Source organism: Aplidium turbinatum, chromosome 9 (genome assembly GCF_918807975.1).
Source record: "Aplidium turbinatum chromosome 9, kaAplTurb1.1, whole genome shotgun sequence".
Lineage (NCBI taxonomy): Eukaryota > Metazoa > Chordata > Ascidiacea > Aplousobranchia > Polyclinidae > Aplidium > Aplidium turbinatum.
The window spans coordinates 15,438,296-15,445,687 of NC_137480.1; the positions used below are offsets into that span (position 1 = coordinate 15,438,296).

Below are 7,392 nucleotides of genomic sequence, written 5' to 3' on the forward strand. Positions count from 1 at the left end.
AATTGGTTTATTGCGTAATATTTAACAATGCGTAATTTCACAGCGTAGTTTGCAGAAAAACGCGAACACCCAAACAATGGTCATGGCACTCGTAGGCAGGGCCGGATTAAGGTTTTCATGGACCTGGGGCTATTGGTAATCTGAGGCCTATATTTCATTCCCCTCATTGTACCAATCAGAATTAAAATAAAATAATAAAAATTATACCCGAAGTACAGTATTTACTTATTAAACGCATTCAAATGACATGTTTTCTGGATTTAAACAAAGCAAAGCTGTTAATAACATCATCGGGGTCTATTTTTTCCAAAACTTTGTTTTCAATGCAGAGTAGAGCTAAGGAATGCAATCTTTTCTGGCCCATGGATGAACGCAGTTGATTCTTTACTCTTTTAAGCACTGAAAATGAGCGCTCGTCTGAACAATTAGAAACCATCAGACAAAGATACATTCTTAGTAGCCTACAACAAATACGTTAGGAAATGCATAGGACATCAACTCATTTTCATTGATGAATCTAAACATTCGAGTTTCTTTGCTGCATTTGCTGTTAAAATGGTGTTGTTTAAGCAGTGCAGAAAAATGAATCATCTCTTCAGGCAGTGATTCTTCTAGAATCTAGATCATCTGGATAATAGTGAAGCAATGTTTCAGCACTCTCTTCAAATTTACAGTTAGACATGGTGTTTAATTCCGCCGGAAACGAAAATATTATTTGAAGACGATGGTATGCTGCAATTCGGAATTTCAGACACAAAATAATTCGGTCAATGATTGGTAAATATGAGTCTACTTTGAATCTGCTCGATGGATCAAGTGATGTGTCTTCAGATCCACCTTCGCTATCCAAGCATACTTTTCTTCTCTTCCTTCTTGAAATTTCTTCATTCAATATAATGATGACAGCCACTTAATACTCTACCCCAGGGTTACTCAACAAATCTTAACAAAGGTCCAGTTTGACAAGTTGTATATTTTTAGCGGTCCGGTGAACAAGTTATTTCACACGCAACCACGAAAGCTAAACTATTTTATCAAACCACTTTCTTAGGTAAAATGTAACGCGAATTAGATTTCTGAGAAAGTATTGGAGAGTTTGGGAGTCGAAGACCCCCAGCAACTAAGATAATCACAGTAGAAATTGCTTCCTCCCAGTAGAAATATGTTTAAAAAAGCCCTCAAACGTGGCAAAGAGGGTATTCTTCCAAAAGATCAAGGTCCACCATCAACCCCCAGAAGGTCCGGATTCGAACCACGGTCCGCCAGTTGAGTAGCCCTGCTCTACCATTTTCTTTGAGTTCTTGAAATTGGGATCTAAATGTTTGAACAAAGTTATGTAGACCCTGAAGCAGATTTGTTGCCTTATTCAAAGTAATTTTGCTATCTTGTAGCGCCCGACTAGTTTTATGAAACCGTTCCATTATGCAAGACCATAACTCAATTAAAATAACGGTTTCAAGCTTTTCCATTGACAAGATAAACCCCTTGGCTGTTTCTTTAGTCTGTGATTGTTCGTCATTGTCATCAGACATTGCTTTCAAGACTTGAAGAACTGCTTGATAGCTTTTTCTCAGCGCATGTATAACGCCATATTGTGTGCCTCCCAACTTGTATCAGACGAAGGCTTAATTGTTGGCAAATGAGTTAAGAACCACTGGTTCACACAGTTAGCATTCGTTCTATGATTTTCGTCCTTTATTCTTTCAATCCTGATAATAAGCATGTCAGTTGCTCTTAGTAAGTTGTTATCGGTGGGCCTATTTTTTTGGTGGGCTTGGGGCTGCAGCCCCATCAGCCCCCGCCTTAATCCGGCCCTGCTCGTAGGCTATACATAGTTCAATCGAAGTTTATGGGAATTGCAAAGAATAAACAATAAGTGATTGAATTGTTATTTTGAAAGCACTGTGGTTCTGTTTAGGGCTTTTTGAAAGTAATTTTGTTTTGTCAAAACACAAAAAGAAAGCAAGCGCAATTTTATCACAATACCGGCTCGGTAGCGTAGTGGTTAGTGCGCCCGCCTCTGAATCGGTAGGCATGGTTCGATACCTTGTCGGGTCATACCAAAGACTTTTCAAAAATGGTACTGAATCTAATTCCTGCTTGGCACTGAGCAATGGAGTGGATTCGGGTAATAATGTACTCAGTTGCGTCTCTATACGGCTGCATTGACACTGTCTGCTTTGTAAAGCGCTGAGGAGCAACGCATTCTGCGTTGGATACAGCGCTATATAAAAAACTAACCTTATTATTATTAAGACAAAGGAGTAGTGGCAGCTAAGCACCTGTAGTGCCTGCGGCTTTTCTTATGTTTTCTTGCAATATCACGTGCTGAGTCGCATGACTGAAATCAGCTGATTCGCATGGAAAACTGTCAGTTTTCCATGCGAACCAGCTATTGTGCGTGCGTACGTACGTACGTGCGAACCCGCATTGGTTAAGAAAGGTAGGACAATTTTCCTTATAAACTCAATTGATTACAGTCAATAAGCTCCTTCTCGCACTCAGTTCAGTTCAGGTGCAGAAGAAAAAAGAACATCAGCAGAGGATGGGAATCGAACCTACGCAATCGAAATGATTATTCGCTTGCCCTAACCTTAACCCATTAGGCCACGCTGCTTGTGGCGATACATTCACTTAATTTTCTTTCTATTAAACATCTTTCGAGTAGATCAGAGGTGACGAACCTGCGGCCCGTCAAAGAATTTTTTGCGGCCCGCAAAACAATTTGACAATTGCTCATGCAGAAAAGACATCTCAAAGCTGTTTTATGCCTTCACTGGTGCACCTTTCCTTCTTTTCTGTCCCCTTCAATGTCACACCTGCTTCTGCACCCTATGAGCTCCAACTTGAACTCATAAAAGTACAGAGTGATGACACGCTAAGAGCAATGTATGTGAACAAGCAGTTGCTTGAATTTTATCGTGTATGTTTATCAAAGGAAGAGTTTCCAAACTTGAGAGCTCACGCTCTCAAATGGTCATCTGCTTTCGGCAGCACGTACCAATGCGAACAGTTCTTTTCTAAAATGCACTTTACAAAAAGTCGTTACAGGTTGAGATGAAAATCTTAGTATGCAGTTGCGAGTTGCCACCAGTGGCGTAGGAGCATATGCTGCAGGGGCGGATCCAGGTATTAACGTTAGGGGGGGCGATGTCATGGACATTTAGGCAAGTGATCAGCGCGGCACAAACAATGACGGGGGTCTCCCCTAAAAAAATTAGGTTGAATTTGATGCGTTCTGAGAGCATTTCGAACACAAATTATGAGAAATTCTATAACTTAAAAAACCCTCAACAATGCTGTTGTTTAACAAAGGGAGAGATGAAGAGCTGATGTGCTCTTGCCATGTCAAGTTGAAGCCTGAACAACTTAGGTTTTACTCTTGATTGTTTCACAGCAGTTTAAAAATTGACCACGGCAAAATAATAACAGATAATTCTGTCTTTGCAATGTCACATTGTCACAGCATTATATTGAGGTTGTTGTAGACTAACTGTATAACTTCAAGATTTTATTCCTCTGACAAGTTTTGAAATGTTATAAAGAGCAATGAGGAAAGGTTATGCATAGCCTACATTCAACATAATGATGAGCAACAAAAGTGGGGGCCAGGTCAAAACACTGGGTCATGTTCCATCCCCCGTAGAATCGCCACTATAGGCTAGGTATCGATTGTAAATTTTTATTTTGGACCAGCGAAACACTACAATTTGTAGCCTACATTAAAACTATAGAATGGCAGTTAAACATAGTGAAATGACGACCAAAGGATATAGTCTTCCTTAAAACGTGTCATGCACGGTCGCTGCACCAGATAAAGAAAGAAACTAACAACAACAGAAACAACTATTTCTGGGGACTTCACAAATAAAACGAAAATAAAAAAAATAGTTTGTCGGTGCGAGTAATACTAACAGGTGTCGTACCTTTGCCTACAACACAAAGTCAAGTTTGCGGTTTCTACTGTTGGCAAATCGATTTATCACGTAGTCTGTATCAATTAAAATGTCCCGATGCTGGTATAGTAAGGCCAATCCATTCAATCTTTCCTCGCCGATGTTGTTCCTCAGCCAGGTTTTCAACGACCGAAGAGATGAAAAGCTTCTTTCGGCTGATGCTACGCTGACTGGCAAGGTTAATAATATTTTTAGAGGAGAGTGTACGATTGTGTACACATCTTCATTGCACTGTTGTAAAGCTTCTTGCGCAGTCATCGGTAAGACTGCAGCAGTCGCCGGAACAGTCATATTTGCCCACTTCTCCTTCCATAGTTGAATGAACATAGAGTTGATTCCACACTATATATATGACGTAACAAGCCGTTGTAGGCATTGCAAATGACTTTTGTCAATGCTATCGGGTCGATACTTGAGCAATTTCGTGGTAGCAATGATGTCAGGTCCAGGTGACAATATGCTAAAGTCTCAGCTGAAAATCTTGTTTCCAAGTCAAGTATGAAGGAATCCAACATTGGAATATAGATCGGCCTTTTGTAGTAGGCCTATTGCTCTTGTGATGAAGATGGAACATTTGTCCTGTGAACTTGTCGTTTTTAATTCGAGGTAAGGAAACGGTAATGTCCAAATTTGACAAAACTTGGGATGCTTTTTGGAATAAACTATAGAAGTCATCATCACAATTTTTACGCCGGGCTTTGAGAATGCTTTTTAAATCTCTGACAAGTGTTGTAGCTGCAGATAAATTCAGACTCTTTTTCTAAAACAACCTGCTAAGTGGTAGACACAACATAAACACAGATTGTTGATAAAAAGAGTGTGATGATGAACTCCACATTTCGTATGGATGAAATCATACTTTTAGCTTGAGAAGCATTTTCGTTTCATTTCAGTTCGAAATGTATTCAAGGGCTTCAATTATCTTCCGCAACTGGTCAAGAAATTGCGCCAATATTCTGTTCTTTCAACCCACCTGGTTTCGCACATGCTCCGCAATTGAGCTTTGATCACATTTAAAAGAACTTGATTTCGCTTTGCAGAAGCGTTAAAGAAGGACACGACTTCTTTAATTGTTCCAATTGTATTACGGACACTGGAAACTGATGACATCTTGGACATAGACAAATTAAGCGCATGGATGAAGCCGAGGCACCTGGATGCATGGATTATTAGGCCTATAGCCTAACCTAATCTTTGAACATGGCAAAAGACTTATTCAGCATTGCTTTCGACATGTTGTTTTCCAAATTGTATACATATCAATGAAGAATAAAGCTACTTTCTTAGGTTTTAGGGGGGGCGATCGCCCCAATCGCCCCCCTCTGGATCCGCCCCTGATATGCTGCCGCCCCTGGCTTTCGTTGAAAATGCCGCCCTAAGTAGACTGCAGCAAATTTTGAAATAGTTTCATGTTCAAGCAATCTTTTCAATAAAAATAATTACAAATAATGTGCCGCGTCTCAGAAGTTCTATATTGCTTAAGAAAGAAGCCTCACTGTCTCAGGGTTAAGGCCAAAAATAAAAGACAAAAAATGGACAACAAATGTAGCCTATTAGGCAAATAAAAGATCAATAGCCGCCTCAAAATTGAGCTTTTCGAGCTTTCGCCGAAGCAAAATCAGCGATAATATCTTCAAAATCAAGTTTTTGAACGTAGTCTCTTTCTATAAAAAGAATCGATAGAGCTGATAGCCGATCATCATTCATGGTAGAACGTAAATACGACTTTATCATTTTGAGCTTTGAGGTGAGCTAGCTGTCTCTTTGTAAATCATTTTCTTGTTTTACTTTTTATTTATTTTTGCATTACTTCATTTCTCCTAGTGTGTGCACTGTGCAGCCTCATTTTGCCGCCCCCTTGTAGCCTGCCGCCCCTGGCGCAGAGCCAGAACAGCCAAGTGGCTGCTACGCCACTGATTGCCACATCGTCTGTTCGACCTACTATTGAACGCTTAGTCAAGCAAAATACTTTCCAAAAATCTCACTAAGCAAAAAAAATTCATTGCTTCAATGTTATTTTTTAATATTTTATGCTTCAATGCTGCATTAGATAGCTTCAGCTGTATGATTCGCATGGGCTTTTGTTTGTTATTTGAAAAATAAATTTCATTAACTAATTTGGTGTTTCGGAGCATAATGGTCGAAACATTTGGTCAACTTGAGCAAAAAGGATAGAGCCAAAAAAAGAAGAAATCATACTCATATGAAAGCAAACGCTTCGAAAATTACACTGTCTTCATTATCAGTGCAAGTACTGTTGCTCTATCCTTTTCACTCAAGTTGATTTGTTTCTATTTTTTACTGTTGTATGTTTCGATTCTGCGTAGGTAAGATAATTTCAACCGTGTGGGTTTTATTACTTTCATCTGCCGTTTGTTACTTTTCATGAATAATATCTTCAGTCGCTTCTAAAAGATTTCGTGGTAGGTCACGATTAAAAAGTTGTGTGGCCCGATAACACATGTGTTATTGACAAAGTGGCCCGCGACCGCAAAAAGGTTCGTTATCCCTGGAGTAGATTATCACGTGATTATCAGAATATCACGTGCTGAGTCGCATGACTGAAATCAGCTGATTCGCATGGAAAACTGTCCTATGTTAAAGTTCCTACCTTGTGAAACCTGTGTTTGTTAGGGATTTGAAACACTGTTAGAATTTGGCGTTTTCTTATTTCGTTTATTGGAGATTTTGAGCGCTAACAGTAAGTGTGTGTTCTCTTGCAATCGGCAATTTGATACACATATAGGCCTACGTAGTTTTACGTCTTTTTAGCGTTGTGTACCTGCCGCATGCTGCATTGCTTGGAGCATTCCAATCACACTGAGTTTCCTTTAAATCAACCGTGTAGCGTTAAAGGGCGGGGAAACCCAAATTAACGTTTTGCAAGTTTTTTGTTTCAGCGTGATGTCATTGTGTACAACATGCGTTTTAGCAAAAAAAAAAATCCAAATTTTGTTGCCCTCGTTTCGCTAAGGCCGCTTTTGATTGATACCCGTTTGCGAGGTCTCGTTGCGCATCAAGCTGTGACGCTGTTCGCTGTGACGTCACAATGTACATATAGTTGTGGCCAAAAGTTTAAAACCAGACTTGATTTATAACCATTTTTGCATTACTTCAAAATACTGCATCAGATATTGTTTCAGTTGCATAATCTTTATGCATCATCTTATATCTGATGCAGTATTTTGAAGTAATGCAAAAATGGTCATAAATCAAGTCTGGTCTTAAACTTTTGGCAACAACTATATGTACTTTGTGACGTCACAGCGAACAGCATCACAGCTTGATGCGCGCGAGACCTCGCAAACGGGTATCAAACAAAAGCGGCCATAGCGAGACGAGGGCAACAAAATTTGGATTTTTTTTTGCTAAAACGCATGTTGTAGGGCCTACACAATGACATCACGCTGAAACAAAAAACTCGCAAAAGTTCATT

The 7,392-nt window shown here is 39.6% G+C and overlaps 2 pseudogenes; both read right to left on the reverse strand.

Annotated features, from left to right (window-relative positions):
- Nucleotides 1-453: 453 nt before the first annotated feature.
- LOC145776732 (uncharacterized) lies at nt 454-1,532 on the reverse strand (annotated as a pseudogene).
- Nucleotides 1,533-3,932: 2,400 nt separating this feature from the next.
- Nucleotides 3,933-6,766, reverse strand: LOC145776733 (52 kDa repressor of the inhibitor of the protein kinase-like; annotated as a pseudogene).
- Between the last annotated feature and the right edge of the window lie 626 nt (nt 6,767-7,392).